This window comes from Rattus norvegicus, chromosome 2 (genome assembly GCF_036323735.1).
Source record: "Rattus norvegicus strain BN/NHsdMcwi chromosome 2, GRCr8, whole genome shotgun sequence".
Classification (NCBI taxonomy): Eukaryota; Metazoa; Chordata; class Mammalia; order Rodentia; family Muridae; genus Rattus; species Rattus norvegicus.
In genome coordinates, this window is record NC_086020.1 from 43,608,302 (window position 1) to 43,627,822 (window position 19,521).

Genomic DNA, 19,521 nt, shown 5'->3' on the forward strand with positions numbered 1-19,521 from the left:
TCAGCAAAGTGGCTGGGTATAAAATTAACTCAAATAAATCAGTTGCCTTCCTCTATACAAAAGAGAAACAAGCCGAGAAAGAAATTAGGGAAACGACACCCTTCATAATAGACCCAAATAATATAAAGTACCTCGGTGTGACTTTAACCAAGCAAGTAAAAGATCTGTACAATAAGAACTTCAAGTCACTGAAGAAAGAAATTGAAGAAGACCTCAGAAGATGGAAAGATCTCCCATGCTCATGGATTGGCAGGATTAATATAGTAAAAATGGCCATTTTACCAAAAGCAATCTACAGATTCAATGCAATCCCCATCAAAATACCAATCCAATTCTTCAAAGAGTTAGACAGAACAATTTGCAAATTCATCTGGAATAACAAAAAACCCAGGATAGCTAAAGCTATCCTCAACAATAAAAGGACTTCAGGGGGAATCACTATCCCTGAACTCAAGCAGTATTACAGAGCAATAGTGATAAAAACTGCATGGTATTGGTACAGAGACAGACAGATAGACCAATGGAATAGAATTGAAGACCCAGAAATGAACCCACACACCTATGGTCACTTGATTTTTGACAAAGGAGCCAAAACCATCCAATGGAAAAAAGATAGCATTTTCAGCAAATGGTGCTGGTTCAACTGGAGGGCAACATGTAGAAGAATGCAGATCGATCCATGCTTATCACCCTGTACAAAGCTTAAGTCCAAGTGGATCAAGGACCTCCACATCAAACCAGACACACTCAAACTAATAGAAGAAAAACTAGGGAAGCATCTGGAACACATGGGCACTGGAAAAAATTTCCTGAACAAAACACCAATGGCTTATGCTCTAAGATCAAGAATTGACAAATGGGATCTCATAAAACTGCAAAGCTTCTGTACGGCAAAGGACACTGTGGCTAGGACAAAACGGCAACCAACAGATTGGGAAAAGATCTTTACCAACCCTACAACAGATAGAGGCCTTATATCCAAAATATACAAAGAACTCAAGAAGTTAGACCGCAGGGAAACAAATAACCCTATTAAAAAATGGGGTTCAGAGCTAAACAAAGAATTCACAGCTGAGGAATGCCGAATGGCTGAGAAACACCTCAAGAAATGTTCAACATCTTTAGTCATAAGGGAAATGCAAATCAAAACAACCCTGAGATTTCACCTCACACCAGTGCGATTGGCTAAGATCAAAAACTCAGGTGACAGCAGATGCTGGCGAGGTTGTGGAGAAAGAGGAACACTCCTCCATTGTTGGTGGGATTGCAGACTGGTAAAACCATTCTGGAAATCAGTCTGGAGGTTCCTCAGAAAATTGGACATTGAACTGCCTGAGGATCCAGCTATACCTCTCTTGGGCATATACCCAAAAGATGCCTCAACATATAAAAGAGACACGTGCTCCACTATGTTCATCGCAGCCTTATTTATAATAGCCAGAAAATGGAAAGAACCCAGATGCCCTTCAACAGAGGAATGGATACAGAAAATGTGGTACATCTACACAATGGAATACTACTCAGCTATCAAAAACAACGAGTTTATGAAATTCGTAGGCAAATGGTTGGAACTGGAAAATATCATCCTGAGTGAACTAACCCAATCACAGAAAGACATACATGGTATGCACTCATTGATAAGTGGCTATTAGCCCAAATGCTTGAATTACCCTAGATCCCTAGAACAAACGAAACTCAAGACGGATGATCAAAATGTGAATGCTTCACTCCTTCTTTAAATGAGGAAAAAGAATACCCTTGGCAGGGAAGGGAGAGGCAAAGATTAAAACAGAGACTGAAGGAACACCCATTCAGAGCCTGTCCCACATTTGGCCCATACATATACAGCCACCCAATTGGACTAGATGGATGAAGCAAAGAAGTGCAGACCGACAGGAGCCGGATGTAGATCGCTCCTGAGAGACACAGCCAGAATACAGCAAATACAGAGGCGAATGCCAGCAGCAAACCACTGAACTGAGAATAGGTCCCCTATTGAAGGAATCAGAGAAAGAACTGGAAGAGCTTGAAGGGGCTCGAGACCCCAAAAGTACAACAATGCCAAGCAACCAGAGCTTCCAGGGACTAAGCCACTACCTAAAGACTATACATGGACTGACCCTGGACTCTGACCCCATAGGTAGCAATGAATATCCTAGTAAGAGCACCAGTGGAAGGGGAAGCCCTGGGTCCTGCTAAGACTGAAGCCCCAGTGAACTAGTCTATGGGGGGAGGGCGGCAATGGGGGGAGGGTTGGGAGGGGAACACCCATAAGGAAGGGGAGGGGGGAGGGGGATGTTTGCCCGGAAACCGGGAAAGGGAATAACACTCGAAATGTATATAAGAAATACTCAAGTTAATAAAAAAAAAAAAAAAAAAAAAGAAAAGAAAAACTAGGGAAACATCTGGAACACATGGGCACTGGAAAAAATTTCCTGAACAAAACACCAATGGCTTATGCTCTAAGATCAAGAATCGACAAATGGGATCTCATAAAACTGCAAAGCTTCTGTAAGGCAAAGGACACTGTGGTTAGGACAAAACGGCAACCAACAGATTGGGAAAAGATCTTTACCAATCCTACAACAGATAGAGGCCTTATATCCAAAATATACAAAGAACTCAAGAAGTTAGACCGCAGGGAAACAAATAACCCTATTAAAAAATGGGGTTCAGAGCTGAACAAAGAATTCACAGCTGAGGAATGCCGAATGGCTGAGAAACACCTAAAGAAATGTTCAACATCTTTAGTCATAAGGGAAATGCAAATCAAAACAACCCTGAGATTTCACCTCACACCAGTGAGAATGGCTAAGATCAAAAACTCAGGTGACAGCAGATGCTGGCCAGGATGTGGAGAAAGAGGAACACTCCTCCATTGTTGGTGGGATTGCAGACTGGTAAAACCATTCTGGAAATCAGTCTGGAGGTTCCTCAGAAAATTGGACATTGAACTGCCTGAGGATCCAGCCATACCTCTCTTGGGCATATACCCAAAAGATGCCTCAACATATAAAAGAGACACGTGCTCCACTATGTTCATCGCAGCCTTATTTATAATAGCCAGAAACTGGAAAGAACCCAGATGCCCTTCAACAGAGGAATGGATACAGAAAATGTGGTACATCTACACAATGGAATATTACTCAGCTATCAAAAACAACGAGTTTATGAAATTCGTAGGCAAATGGTTGGAACTGGAAAATATCATCCTGAGTGAGCTAACCCACTCACAGAAAGACATACATGGTATGCACTCATTGATAAGTGGCTATTAGCCCAAATGCTTGAATTACCCTAGATCCCTAGAACAAAGGAAACTCAAGACGGATGATCAAAATGTGAATGCTTCACTCCTTCTTTAAATGAGGAAAAAGAATACCCTTGGCAGGGAAGGGAGAGGCAAAGATTAAAACAGAGACTGAAGGAACACCCATTCAGAGCCTGCCCCACAGGTGGCCCATACATATACAGCCACCCAATTAGACAAGATGGATGAAGCAAAGAAGTGCAGACCGACAGGAGCCGGATGTAGATCGCTCCTGAGAGACACAGCCAGAATACAGCAAATACAGAGGCGAATGCCAGCAGCAAACCACTGAACTGAGAATAGGTCCCCCGTTGAAGGAATCAGAGAAAGAACTGGAAGAGCTTGAAGGTGCTCGAGACCCCAAAAGTACAACAATGTCAAGCAACCAGAGCTTCCAGGGACTAAGCCACTACCTAAAGACTATACATGGACTGACCCTGGACTCTGACCCCATAGGTAGCAATGAATATCCTAGTAAGAGCACCAGTGGAAGGGGAAGCCCTGGGTCCTGCTAAGACTGAACCCCCAGTGAACTAGACTATGCGGGGAGGGTGGCAATGGGGGGAGGTTTGGGAGGGGAACACCCACAAGGAAGGGGAGGGGGGAGGGTGATGTCTGTCCGGAAACTGGGAAAGGGAATAACACTTGAAATGTATATAAGAAATACTCAAGATAATAAAAAAAAAATGGGGTTCAGAGCTAAACAAAGAATTCACAGCTGAGGAATGCCGAATGGCTTTGAAACACCTAAAGAAATGTTCAACATCTTTAGTCATAAGGGAAATGCAAATCAAAACAACCCTGAGATTTCACCTCACACCAGTGCGATTGGCTAAGATCAAAAACTCAGGTGACAGCAGATGCTGGCTAGGATGTGGAGAAAGAGGAACACTCCTCCATTGTTGGTGGGATTGCAGACTGGTAAAACCATTCTGGAAATCAGTCTGGAGGTTCCTCAGAAAATTGGACATTGAACTGCCTGAGGATCCAGCTATACCTCTCTTGGGCATATACCCAAAAGATGCCCCAACATATAAAAGAGACACGTGCTCCACTATGTTCATCGCAGCCTTATTTATAATAGCCAGAAGCTGGAAAGAACCCAGATGCCCTTCAACAGAGGAATGGATACAGAAAATGTGGTACATCTACACAATGGAATATTACTCAGCTATCAAAAACAACGAGTTTATGAAATTCGTAGGCAAATGGTTGGAACTGGAAAATATCATCCTGAGTGAGCTAACCCAATCACAGAAAGACATACATGGTATGCACTCATTGATAAGTGGCTATTAGCCCAAATGCTTGAATTACCCTAGATCCCTAGAACAAACGAAACTCAAGACGGATGATCAAAATGTGAATGCTTCACTCCTTCTTTAATTGAGGAAAAAGAATACCCTTGGCAGGGAAGGGAGAGGCAAAGATTAAAACAGAGACTGAAGGAACACCCATTCAGAGCCTGCCCCACATGTGGCCCATACATATACAGCCACCCAATTAGACAAGATGGATGAAGCAAAGAAGTGCAGACCGACAGGAGCCGGATGTAGATCGCTCCTGAGAGACACAGCCAGAATACAGCAAATACAGAGGCGAATGCCAGCAGCAAACCACTGAACTGAGAATAGGTCCCCTATTGAAGGAATCAGAGAAAGAACTGGAAGAGCTTGAAGGGGCTCGAGACCCCAAAAGTACAACAATGCCAAGCAACCAGAGCTTCCAGGGACTAAGCCACTACCTAAAGACTATACATGGACTGACCCTGGACTCTGACCCCATAGGTAGCAATGAATATCCTAGTAAGAGCACCAGTGGAAGGGGAAGCCCTGGGTCCTGCTAAGACTGAACCCCCAGTGAACTAGTCTATGGGGGGAGGGCGGCAATGGGGGGAGGGTTGGGAGGGGAACACCCATAAGGAAGGGGAGGGGGGAGGGGGATGTTTGCCCGGAAACCGGGAAAGGGAATAACACTCGAAATGTATATAAGAAATACTCAAGTTAAAAAAAAAAAAAAAGCAGATACACTGAAACTAATAGACTAGAAAGTAGGGAAGGGCCTTAAAAACAAAGGCACAGGGGAAATTTTCCTGAAGAGAACACCAATGGCTTATGGTCTAAGATCAAGACTTGATAAATGGGACCTCATACAATTGCAAAGCTTCTGTAAAGCAAAGGACACTGTCATTAGGACAAAACAGCAATCAACAGATTGGGAAAAGGTCTTTACCAGTCCTACACCTGATAGAGGGCTAATATCTACTATATACAAATAACTCAAGAACTTAGACTCCAGAGAATCAAATAATCCTATTAAAAATGGGGTACAGAGCTAAGCAAAGAATTATCAACAGAGGAATATCGAATGGCTGAGAAGCACCTAAAGAATTTTCAACATCCTTAGTCATCAGGGAAATGCAAACCAAAACAACATCCTCACACCAGTCAGAATGGCTAAGATCAAAAACTCAGGTGACAGTAGATGCTGGTGAGGATGTGGAGAAAGAGGAACACTCCTCCATTGTTGGTGGGATCACAAGCTAGTACAACCACTCTGGAAAACAGTCTGGAGGTTCCTCAGAAAATTGGACATTGAACTACCTGAGGACCCAGCTATACCTCTCCTGGGCATATACCCAAAAAGTGCTCCAACATATAACAAGGATACATACTCCACTATGTTCATAGAAGCCTTATTTATAATAGCAAGAAACTGGAAAGGACCCAGATGTCCTTCAACAGAGGAATGGATACAGAAAATGTGGTACATTTACACAAAGGAATATTACTCAGCTATCAAAAATAATGACTACATGAAACTCAGAGGCAGATAGATGGAACTAGAAAATATCCTGAGTGAGGTAACCCAGTCACAGAACACACATGGTATGCTCTCATTGACAAGTGGATATTAGCCCAAAACCTTGGAATACCTAAGAAAAAATTCACAGATCCTATGAAGCTCAAGATGGAAGACCAAAAAGAAGGAAGAACAAAATGTGGATGCTTCATTTCTTCTTAGAATGAAGAGCAAAATACTCAAGGGAGGAAATACAGGGACAAAGAGTGGAGCAGGGACTGAAGAAAAGGTCATCCAGAGACTGACCCACCTGGGGATCGATCCCATATTCAGCCATCAAACCCAGTTACTATTGTTTATACCAAAAAGTGCTTGCTGCCAGGAGCCAGATATGGGTGTCTCCTGAGAGGCTCTGCCAGAGCTCTACTGATACAGATGAGGAAGGTTGCAGCTAACCATTGGACTGAACAAGGGGACCCCAATGGAGGAGTTAGAGAAAAGACTGAAGGAGCTGAAGGGGTTTGCAACCCCATAGGAAGAACAACTATATCAACCAACCAGAACCCCACCAGAGCTCCAGGGACTAAATCACCAACCAATGAGTACACATGGAATGACCCATGACTCCAGCCACATATGTAGCAGAGGGTAGCATTGTCCAGTGTCATTAGGAAGAGAAGCCCTTGGTCCTGCGAAGGCTCGTTTCCCCAGTGTAGGGTAATGCTAGGGCCTTAAGGTTGGAGTAGGTAAGTGGAAATGGGAGCATCCTCATAGAGCCATGGGCATTAGGGAGGGGGCATGGGACAGAAGGGAAAGGTGATAACATTTGAAATGTAAATACATAAAATATGCAATAAAAATAAAATTAAAACAAAAAGAAAAAATAGAACGCCAGACTATCTAGGATATGAAACCTAGAGGAAAATCTTCTAAAAGAAATAAATGAGAGAGAGAGAGAGAGAGAGAGAGAGAGAGAGAGAGAGAGAGAGAGAGAATAGAGAACAGACCTTTGCTTAAGCAAGGGGCTGTACAGTATTTAAGAATCAAAGAAGCCCAGACCCGGTGAGAGAGAGACCCAAACGCCTGGTCAGGTGGGCACTCCTGAGGCTGCAGAGCGGAAGAGACCACCAACACTGCTCACCCCTGCCCACATCCCTGGCCCAAGAGGAAACTGTATAAGGCCTCTGGGCTCCCGTGGGGGAGGACCCAGGAGCGGCAGGACCCCTGCGCCTAAGACACCGCCGGAACCTGAAAGAAACAGACCGGATAAACAGTTCTCTGCACCCAAATCCCGTGGGAGGGAGAGCTAAACCTTCAGAGAGGCAGACAAGCCTGGGAAACCAGAAGAGACTGCTCCCTGCACACACATCTCGGACGCCAGAGGAAAAAGCCAAAGACCATCTGGAACCCTGGTGCACTGAGGCTCCCAGAAGGGGCGGCACAGGTCTTCCTGGTTGCTGCCGCTGCAGAGAGCCCCTGGGCAGCACCCCACGAGCGAAGTTGAGCCTCGGGACCACAGGTAAGACCAAAATTTCTGCTGCAAGAAAGCTGCCTGGTGAACTCAAGACACAGGCCCACAGGAACAGCTGAAGACCTGTAGAGAGGAAAAACTACACGCCCAAAAGCAGAACACTCTGTCCCCATAACTGACTGAAAGAGAGGAAAACAGGTCTACAGCACTCCTGACACACAGGCTTATAGGACAGTCTAGCCACTGTCAGAAATAGCAGAACAAAGTAACACTAGAGATAATCTGATGGCGAGAGGCAAGCGCAGGAACCCAAGCAACAGAAACCAAGACTACATGCCATCATCGGAGCCCAATTCTCCCACCAAAACAAACATGGAATATCCAAACACACCAGAAAAGCAAGATCTAGTTTCAAAATCATATTTGATCATGATGCTGGAGGACTTCAAGAAAGACATGAACACACTTAGGGAAACACAGGAAAACATTAATAAACAAGTAGAAGCCTACAGAGAGGAATCGCAAAAATCCCTGAAAGAATTCCAGGAAAACACAATCAAACAGTTGAAGGAATTAAAAATGGAAATAGAAGCAATCAAGAAAGAACACATGGAAACAACCCTGGATATAGAAAACCAAAAGAAGAGACAAGGAGCTGTAGATACAAGCTTCACCAACAGAATACAAGAGATGGAAGAGAGAATCTCAGGAGCAGAAGATTAGATAGAAATCATTGACTCAACTGTCAAAGATAATGTAAAGCGGAAAAAGCTACTGGTCCAAAACATACAGGAAATCCAGGACGCAATGAGAAGATCAAACCTAAGGATAATAGGTATAGAAGAGAGTGAAGACTCCCAGCTCAAAGGACCAGTAAATATCTTCAACAAAATCATAGAAGAAAACTTCCCTAACCTAAAAAAAGAGATACCCATAGACATACAAGAAGCCTACAGAACTCCAAATAGATTGGACCAGAAAAGAAACACCTCCCGTCACATAATTGTCAAAACACCAAACGCACAAAATAAAGAAAGAATATTAAAAGCAGTAAGGGAAAAAGGTCAAGTAACATATAAAGGGAGACCTATCAGAATCACACCAGACTTCTCGCCAGAAACTATGAAGGCCAGAAGATCCTGGACTGATGTCATACAGACCCTAAGAGAACACAAATGCCAGCCCAGGTTACTGTATCCAGCAAAACTCTCAATTAACATTGATGGAGAAACCAAGATATTCCATGACAAAACCAAATTTACACAATATCTTTCTACAAATCCAGCACTACAAAGGATAATAAATGGTAAAGCCCAACATAAGGAGGCAAGCTATACCCTAGAAGAAGCAAGAAACTAATCGTCTTGGCAACAAAACAAAGAGAATGAAAGCACACAAACATAACCTCACATCCAAATATGAATATAAAGGGAAACAATAATCACTATTCCTTAATATCTCTCAATATCAATGGCCTCAACTCCCCAATAAAAAGACATAGATTAACAAACTCGATACGCAACGAGGACCCTGCATTCTGCTGCCTACAGGAAACACACCTCAGAGACAAAGACAGACACTACCTCAGAGTGAAAGGCTGGAAAACAACTTTCCAAGCAAATGGTCAGAAGAAGCAAGCTGGAGTAGCCATTCTAATATCAAATAAAATCAATTTCCAACTAAAAGTCATCAAAAAAGATAAGGAAGGACACTTCATATTCATCAAAGGAAAAATCCACCAAGATGAACTCTCAATCCTAAATATCTATGCCCCAAATACAAGGGCACCTACATACGTAAAAGAAACCTTACTAAAGCTCAAAACACACATTGCACCTCTCACAATAATAGTGGGAGATTTCAACACCCCACTCTCATCAATGGACAGATCATGGAAACAGAAATTAAACAGTGATGTCGACAGACTAAGAGAAGTCATGAGCCAAATGGACTTAACGGATATTTATAGAACATTCTATCCTAAAGCAAAAGGATATACCTTCTTCTCAGCTCCTCATGGTACTTTCTCCAAAATTGACCATATAATTGGTCAAAAAACGGGCCTCAACAGGTACAGAAAGATAGAAATAATCCCATGCGTGCTATCGGACCACCACGGCCTAAAACTGGTCTTCAATAACAATAGGGAAGAATGCCCACATATACGTGGAAATTGAACAATGCTCTACTCAATGATAACCTGGTCAAGGAAGAAATAAAGAAAGAAATTAAAAACTTTTTAGAATTTAATGAAAATGAAGATACAACATACTCAAACTTATGGGACACAATGAAAGCTGTGCTAAGTGGAAAACTCATAGCGCTGAGTGCCTGCAGAAAGAAACAGGAAAGAGCATATGTCAGCAGCTTGACAGCACACCTAAAAGCTCTAGAACAAAAAGAAGCAAATACACCCAGGAGGAGTAGAAGGCAGGAAATAATCAAACTCAGAGCTGAAATCAACCAAGTAGAAACAAAAAGGACCATAGAAAGAATCAACAGAACCAAAAGTTGGTTCTTTGAGAAAATCAACAAGATAGATAAACCCTTAGCCAGACTAACGAGAGGACACAGAGAGTGCGTCCAAATTAACAAAATCAGAAATGAAAAGGGAGACATAACTACAGATTCAGAGGAAATTCAAAAAATCATCAGATCTTACTATAAAAACCTATATTCAACAAAATTTGAAAATCTTCAGGAAATGGACAATTTCCTAGACAGATACCAGGTATCAAAGTTAAATCAGGAACAGATAAACCAGTTAAACAACCCCATAACTCCTAAGGAAATAGAAGCAGTCATTAAAGGTCTCCCAACCAAAAAGAGCCCAGGTCCAGACGGGTTTAGTGCAGAATTCTATCAAACCTTCATAGAAGACCTCATACCAATATTATCCAAACTATTCCACAAAATTGAAACAGATGGAGCCCTACCGAATTCCTTCTACGAAGCCACAATTACTCTTATACCTAAACCACACAAAGACACAACAAAGAAAGAGAACTTCAGACCGATTTCCCTTATGAATATCGACGCAAAAATACTCAATAAAATTCTGGCAAACCGAATTCAAGAGCACATCAAAACAATCATCCACCATGATCAAGTAGGCTTCATCCCAGGCATGCAGGGATGGTTTAATATACGGAAAACCATCAACGTGATCCATTATATAAACAAACTGAAAGAACAGAACCACATGATCATTTCATTAGATGCTGAGAAAGCATTTGACAAAATTGAACACCCCTTCATGATAAAAGTCCTGGAAAGAATAGGAATTCAAGGCCCATACCTAAACATAATAAAAGCCATATACAGCAAACCAGTTGCTAACATTAAACTAAATGGAGAGAAACTTGAAGCAATCCCACTAAAATCAGGGACTAGACAAGGCTGCCCACTCTCTCCCTACTTATTCAATATAGTTCTTGAAGTTCTAGCCAGAGCAATCAGACAACAAAAGGAGATCAAGGGGATACAGATCGGAAAAGAAGAGGTCAAAATATCACTATTTGCAGATGACATGATAGTATATTTAAGTGATCCCAAAAGTTCCACCAGAGAACTACTAAAGCTGATAAACAACTTCAGCAAAGTGGCTGGGTATAAAATTAACTCAAATAAATCAGTTGCCTTCCTCTATACAAAAGAGAAACAAGCCGAGAAAGAAATTAGGGAAACGACACCCTTCATAATAGACCCAAATAATATAAAGTACCTCGGTGTGACTTTAACCAAGCAAGTAAAAGATCTGTACAATAAGAACTTCAAGACACTGAGGAAAGAAATTGAAGAAGACCTCAGAAGATGGAAAGATCTCCCATGCTCATGGATTGGCAGGATTAATATAGTAAAAATGGCCATTTTACCAAAAGCAATCTACAGATTCAATGCAATCCCCATCAAAATACCAATCCAATTCTTCAAAGAGTTAGACAGAACAATTTGCAAATTCATCTGGAATAACAAAAAACCCAGGATAGCTAAAGCTATCCTCAACAATAAAAGGACTTCAGGGGGAATCACTATCCCTGAACTCAAGCAGTATTACAGAGCAATAGTGATAAAAACTGCATGGTATTGGTACAGAGACAGACAGATAGACCAATGGAATAGAATTGAAGACCCAGAAATGAACCCACACACCTATGGTCACTTGATTTTTGACAAAGGAGCCAAAACCATCCAATGGAAAAAAGATAGCATTTTCAGCAAATGGTGCTGGTTCAACTGGAGGGCAACATGTAGAAGAATGCAGATCGATCCATGCTTATCACCCTGTACAAAGCTTAAGTCCAAGTGGATCAAGGACCTCCACATCAAACCAGACACACTCAAACTAATAGAAGAAAAACTAGGGAAGCATCTGGAACACATGGGCACTGGAAAAAATTTCCTGAACAAAACACCAATGGCTTATGCTCTAAGATCAAGAATCGACAAATGGGATCTCATAAAACTGCAAAGCTTCTGTAAGGCAAAGGACACTGTGGTTAGGACAAAACGGCAACCAAAAGATTGGGAAAAGATCTTTACCAATCCTACAACAGATAGAGGCCTTATATCCAAAATATACAAAGAACTCAAGAAGTTAGACCGCAGGGAAGCAAATAACCCTATTAAAAAATGGGGTTCAGAGCTAAACAAAGAATTCACAGCTGAGGAATGCCGAATGGCTGAGAAACACCTAAAGAAATGTTCAACATCTTTAGTCATAAGGGAAATGCAAATCAAAACAACCCTGAGATTTCACCTCACACCAGTGCGATTGGCTAAGATCAAAAACTCAGGTGACAGCAGATGCTGGCGAGGATGTGGAGAAAGAGGAACACTCCTCCATTGTTGGTGGGATTGCAGACTGGTAAAACCATTCTGGAAATCAGTCTGGAGGTTCCTCAGAAAATTGGACATTGAACTGCCTGAGGATCCAGCTATACCTCTCTTGGGCATATACCCAAAAGATGCCCCAACATATAAAAGAGACACGTGCTCCACTATGTTCATCGCAGCCTTATTTATAATAGCCAGAAGCTGGAAAGAACCCAGATGCCCTTCAACAGAGGAATGGATACAGAAAATGTGGTACATCTACACAATGGAATATTACTCAGCTATCAAAAACAACGAGTTTATGAAATTCGTAGGCAAATGGTTGGAACTGGAAAATATCATCCTGAGTGAGCTAACCCAATCACAGAAAGACATACATGGTATGCACTCATTGATAAGTGGCTATTAGCCCAAATGCTTGAATTACCCTAGATCCCTAGAACAAACGAAACTCAAGACGGATGATCAAAATGTGAATGCTTCACTCCTTCTTTAATTGAGGAAAAAGAATACCCTTGGCAGGGAAGGGAGAGGCAAAGATTAAAACAGAGACTGAAGGAACACCCATTCAGAGCCTGCCCCACATGTGGCCCATACATATACAGCCACCCAATTAGACAAGATGGATGAAGCAAAGAAGTGCAGACCGACAGGAGCCGGATGTAGATCGCTCCTGAGAGACACAGCCAGAATACAGCAAATACAGAGGCGAATGCCAGCAGCAAACCACTGAACTGAGAATAGGTCCCCTATTGAAGGAATCAGAGAAAGAACTGGAAGAGCTTGAAGGGGCTCGAGACCCCAAAAGTACAACAATGCCAAGCAACCAGAGCTTCCAGGGACTAAGCCACTACCTAAAGACTATACATGGACTGACCCTGGACTCTGACCCCATAGGTAGCAATGAATATCCTAGTAAGAGCACCAGTGGAAGGGGAAGCCCTGGGTCCTGCTAAGACTGAACCCCCAGTGAACTAGTCTATGGGGGGAGGGCGGCAATGGGGGGAGGGTTGGGAGGGGAACACCCATAAGGAAGGGGAGGGGGGAGGGGGATGTTTGCCCGGAAACCGGGAAAGGGAATAACACTCGGAATGTATATAAGAAATACTCAAGTTAATAAAAAAAAAAAAAAAAGAAAGACCCAAGGAGCAGCTGAAAGAGTCAGATGCAGATATTTACACATAACAAATGAACAGAAGCTGCTGACCCCTGTGGTTGAACAAGGGAATAGCTGGAGGAAGCTGAGGAGGAGGGTGACCCTGAAAGAGGTCATTTAGTCTCAATTAACCTGTACTCCTGAGATCTCTCAGACACTGGATCACCAACCAGGCAGCATACACCAGCTTATATGAGGCCCCCAACACATATACAGCAGAGGATTCTCAGGTCTGGGTTTAGTCAGAGAAGATGCACCTATACCTCAAGAGATTGGAGGTCCTGGAGAATTTAGAGTTCTGGTGTGATAGGTGGGCTGGGGACATCCTCTTGGGGCTGGGAGTGGTGGGGAGGAATTATGGGATGTGGAACAATTGGAGGGTAGACTGAGAGGGAAAGAAAATCTGGAGTGTAAAAATAAATAAATAAATAGTTGGTCTCATGCTAAAAAAAAAAAAAAAAAGAATCAAAGAAAAAGTTTGTCCACTCTTGCAGCTGTCACTCAAAGTGTCTGAACGACTCTCTGAGGTTCACACAGATTCACCAGTGTGTGGAGTGACGAGGCTCATGCAGCTGTTGATGCAGTCCTTTTCTAAGTCTCTGTTAAGAGACTCTGTGCTGTTCCTCATGAAAAGAATATTCCCAGAATTCTCTGATTTTATTTACTTTAAATGCATTTAATGTTCTCAGAGGGTAAGGCATTTGCTTTCAATTTAAGTAATAAAGTTTTAAACCATGAAAAAAAAAAGAATCAAAGAAAAAGGATGGTAGTTTTATGCCAAAGATATCAAAAATACAGTGGAAGGAAAGGAAGAAATAAGAAGGCTCAGAGAGATTGAACTTTGGTAGAAAGCCAAGTTTGATATAACAGGTAGTGTGAGGAATAACTTTTTTAAAATTAATCATTCCATTTGTTTACATCTCAAATGATATCCCACTTCCTGGTTACCCGTCCATAAACCCCCATCACCCATCATCCTTCTCCCCTCTCCATGAGGATGCTCCCCAACCTATCTACCCTCTCGCACCCCACGGCTCCAGCATCCCCGTACGCTGGACCTATGAATCAAACCTCCAGAGGACCAAGGGCCTCCCCTCCCATTGTTGTCAGACAAGGCCATCCTCTGCTACATATGTATCTGGAGCCATGGATCCCTCCCTGTCCTTGGTTGGTGGTCTCTAGTCTCTGGGAGCACTCTGGGCTGGCCAGCTGTTCTTCCTTTGGGTTACAATCCCCCTCTGCTTCTCTAGTCCTTCTGCAGCTCTCCCATGGGGTCCCTGAACTCATTCTGATGGTTGACTCCAAACGTCCACATCTGCATTGGTCAGTTGCTGGCCAGACGTCCAAGGAACAGTCATACCAGGTTCCTGTCAGCAAGGTCAGTAGGGTTTTGTGTTTGCAGACAGGATGGATCCCCAGGTAGGGAAATCCCTGCATGGCCTTTCCTTCCGTCTCTGCCCCATTTTTTGGTCTCTTTTCTTCCTTTAGACAGGAACATTACTGGGTTAAAAACTTTGGGATGGGTGGGTGCCCCCATCCCTTGACTGGGGACCATGCCTATCTGCTAGAGGTGGTCTCTACAGGTTCTATCTCCCCATTCTTTGCGCATTTTGGCTAAAGTCATCCCTGTTGTGTCCTGGGAGCCTCTTGTTTCCCTGGTGTCTAGGACCCTCCAATGGCTATCCTCATTGTCTCATACCTCTCCCTCCCCCCGTACTTATTTTTATTCGATTTCCTGACCTTTCTTATCTTTCTCCCATCCCCTCCGTACCTGATACTGCTCCCTTATTTCCTCCCTCTTCTCTCTCCCTCCCAGGTCCCCTAGTCCTACTGCCTCCTGCAATGATGCTGTATCAGTGAGAACGTACCATGTGTGTTCTTTGGTGACTGGGTTACCTCACTCAGGATGATATTTTCTAGTTCCATCCATTTGCCTATGAGTTTCACATAGTCATTGTTTTTAATAGCTGAGTAGTACTCCATTGTGTAAATGTACCACATTTTCTGTATCCATTCCTCTGTTGAAGGGCATCTGGGTTCTTTCCAGCTTCTGTCTATTATAAATAAGGCTGCTATGAACATAGTGAAGCATGTGTCCCTGTCATATGTTCGAACATTTTTGGAGTATATGCTCAGTAATAGTATAGCTGGGTCTTCAGGTAGAACTATTTCCAATTTTCTCAGAAACCACCAGATTAATTTCCAAAGTGGTTTTACCAGCTTGCAGTTCCACCAACAATGGAGGGCTATTCCTGTTTCTCCACATCCTCACCAGCATCTGTCATCACCTGCATTTTTGATCTTAGCCATTCTGATTGGTGTGAAATGGAATTTCGGGGTTGTTTTGATTTACATTTCCTTGATGACTAAGGATGTTGACATTTCTTTAAGTGTTTCTCAGCCATTCTAGATTCCTTGGTTAAGAATTCTCTGTTTAGCTCTGTACTCCACTTTTTAATAGGGCTATTTGATTCTCTGGAGTCTAACTTCTTGAGCTCTTTGTATATTTTGGATATTAGTCCTCTATGGGATGTAGGGTTGGTAAAGTTCTTTTCCCAATCTGTGGGTTGCTGTTTTGTCCTATTGATAGTGTCCTTTGCTTTGGGGAATAACTTTTTTTTTTGGTTCTTTTTTTCGGAGCTGGGGACCGAACCCAGGGCCTTGTGCTTCCTAGGCAAGCGCTCTACCACTGAGCTAAATCCCCAGCCCCGGGGAATAACTTTTGATATAACAATTCTATGCCAAACTGAATCAGAATCAAATTCAAATAGAGTCATCCTGTCTAACATCTTTGTATCTGCAAGGCTTTATTTACAACACTAGTCTTAAGGAAGAAGAAACTGAGCTAAAGAAAATTGATTTTATCACAATATTAATTTTTAGTTCTTATGAAAGTGCTGTTTGCTCTCTTAATAAGTGCTTGTTCCTCTGTTAATATTCTTAATATTCTTGTGTAATCAGGGAAGACTTTAGAAAACAATATATTTTAAAAAGTTGTGTAATCAATGAACAAAGTTTCTGAGGAAATGATGTATAAATAAAGCCTGTGAGAGACTCATGTTGTCAGAGTAGGTCAAACCATTCCAAGATGTGCTTCCTCTCTGTCTGGTCTCTCATGGAAAGAAACTGTGTCCAATTCTTCCCTCACTGCTCTTGTATCCTCCCGCTCCAAGCTCTGCCCTCAACTGGGGCTCGTTCCCAGCAATAATTCTTATACCTGATTGAAAGGACACTTTTCAGAATCCATCAACTGTTCCGATGATGTTCTTTGCCTCAGTCTCAGGTCTAATCTTGAGGCTCATATACGGTATTCAGTTGTCATTTGTCCTTCATTTCTTTGAACTGGCTTCGTTAAATTTCTGTGATTTGACATTTTAGACAAGCACAGCCTAGTTTATAAAATGCTCCTCAGCATTACTTTGTCCACTCTTTCCTCACAATTAGATTCAGTTGTAGTTTCTGCATTCTCGGCAGGAACAGGCCCTGGTAAGATGTACTTGGCACATCATATCTCATCAGGGAACATGCAATGTCAATTTGTCTCAGCACTGTGGATGGTAACCATGATTATTCATTAAAGTTTCTTCCTGTGTAGTTTTCTCTCTCCTGCTGTTACTAAAAGCAATAAGCACATTTGAGAAGCCTGTGGGGATATCCTGCTCTTAGTCAAGCTCTCTTCAACTTGTTTTGAACCTACTGACTAGTGTGTCTTCAGATGGTATTGTGATAGAATGGTTGGTTTATAATGCTGGACTGGAGCTGCTGATTTAAGTTTCCTTTAAAAAAAAACCTGAAGGAACCACTAAATGATTCAGTGAGTAAAGGAGCTGACTGCCTATCCTGACCAAGGTTCTATCCTCAGGACCCATATGGGGAAGGGGAGAACCAATTCCAGAATATTATCCACTGATGTCCACACAAGCACTATGGTGAATTCTCTGTCTCTGTCTCTGTGTGTGTGTGTCTCTCTGTCACTGTCTCTCTGTCTCTGACTCTCTCTGTCTCTCTGTCTCTGTCTTTCTCTCTCTCTCTCTCTCTCTCTCTCTCTCTCTCTCACACACACACACACACACACACACACACACTAATTAAACTGTAATTTAAATATTGTTAAATGCAGTTTGACTTGGGACTAGGAAAAAATTTACAACCATCTCTGAAATGTCACTAGCAAGCTTCTGACATCTTGTGCTATGGACTTAGGGTGAAGTGACTTTCTCAGCCTTACAGATTAGAAAACTGAAATTCTGATCAGCTGGGAAAAGCAATGAAGATGATTTACAGCCTCCAGTACCAAATATCCAACCAGGATTTAATTTTCACATAGAAATAAACATGAAAATCCACCCCATTTTGAATCCAGCATGAAATTTTGTTTTATCTGTAATAACTGGTAATGAATATGTAAATATGTAATTTATTGTCAGTAAGTGTTTTACTTGTGTATCTGTATATACCTGGGGTTGTACTTAAAATCTCTTAGGAATAGAGGGGTCAAGAGTGGAGAAAGTTTAATAAGTCTCACTCCAGAGAAACAGAGTGGAAAGTATACATATCATTAAAAGAGATTAGCTTCCACCATAGGGCTGGGTGATCCAACCATGGCTGTTTGAAGGCTGGAGAGGCAGAGAACTGGGTAGCTTCTCATCCCACAAAGCTAGAATGCTCGGCAGTCCTACCCAAGTACTGAAAGCCAGAGAGCCCTTGGGAGAATCACTGGCATCGAGTCTGCATTCTAAAGGACAGGTGGTTAGAGATTGGTATCAGCAGAGGACAGTGGTAGCAAGACATGCATACACACACACACACACACACACACACACACACACACACACACACACACACATACACACACAAACACATTCAGAAAGAAGAAACAAAGGCTGCCAAGTTCAGGCACTTTTTCCTCAGAATTATCTGTATCTATCTAGGCTGCTAGCTGAAAAGTGCTGTCCAGTTTGAGAGAGGATCCTCTTCTCTAAGCTAATCCTCTCCGTAGAGTTCTCACAGACATGCCTCCGAATCAGGTTAACAAGTCAGCTGTCATGAGTCAGAATCTACTTAAAGAATTACTCTCTCTCTTCCTTCAGATATTAATGTATTTAATATCAATATGAGTTTCCAATGGTTATATTCTATTGATTTAGAACGAAATTTCTCCCCCAACCTGATATTAGAGATTGAACCCTAGGGCCTTGTGCTTCTAAGCAAGAGTCCTAATACAACAGAGCTCTATCCCCAGGTACATATCTATAATGAACATACATGTCTATTATATGTGTATGTTTACATCTGTTACAGATGCAGATAGAAGATACAAACACAGATACACATATGAATATTATTTTGAAGCAGGATCTTGCTAAGATGCCTAGGCAAGCCTTGAACTCACTCTTTAGACTTTGAGGGGCCTTGATTTGTGATCCTCAAGCCTCAGTTCCCTCAGTGGCTGTGGTTACAGTCCTGTACTCCCAGACCTAGTCAGAGCTAACTTTTCGAGGCATGATTCTAAAGTACATTTCCAACTAGTTTCAGGTCAAAATAAAGCAGCCCTTATCCGATTCTACGTCATAAACATGGTGCTCGTAGAAAAGCTGCCAGGTAACTTGATTGCAAACAAAGGAAGCATAGTTTTCAAATGGCTATGTTTCATGATTCTTTTAAAATAAAGTTTAACTTACATGAAGACATGCATGCACTGTTCAATGTTTTTTAATGTGTTAGCTAAGGTTTCTGACAATATATGTAACACCCCTACTCTAGTGTTACCCCTATTCTTAACTCAAAGTCTAGAAGCCACTATTCTCTAAAGTTTGCTCTCTCCAGACCGTCATGTCCATTAAACTGTGCAGTCTTTGTGGCTACCTTCTATCACTTGTCACACTGCACTTGAGACTTCATCCTTGTGGCAATGTTGGAGTCAGGTGTGTGTTGCTTTTTGTCACC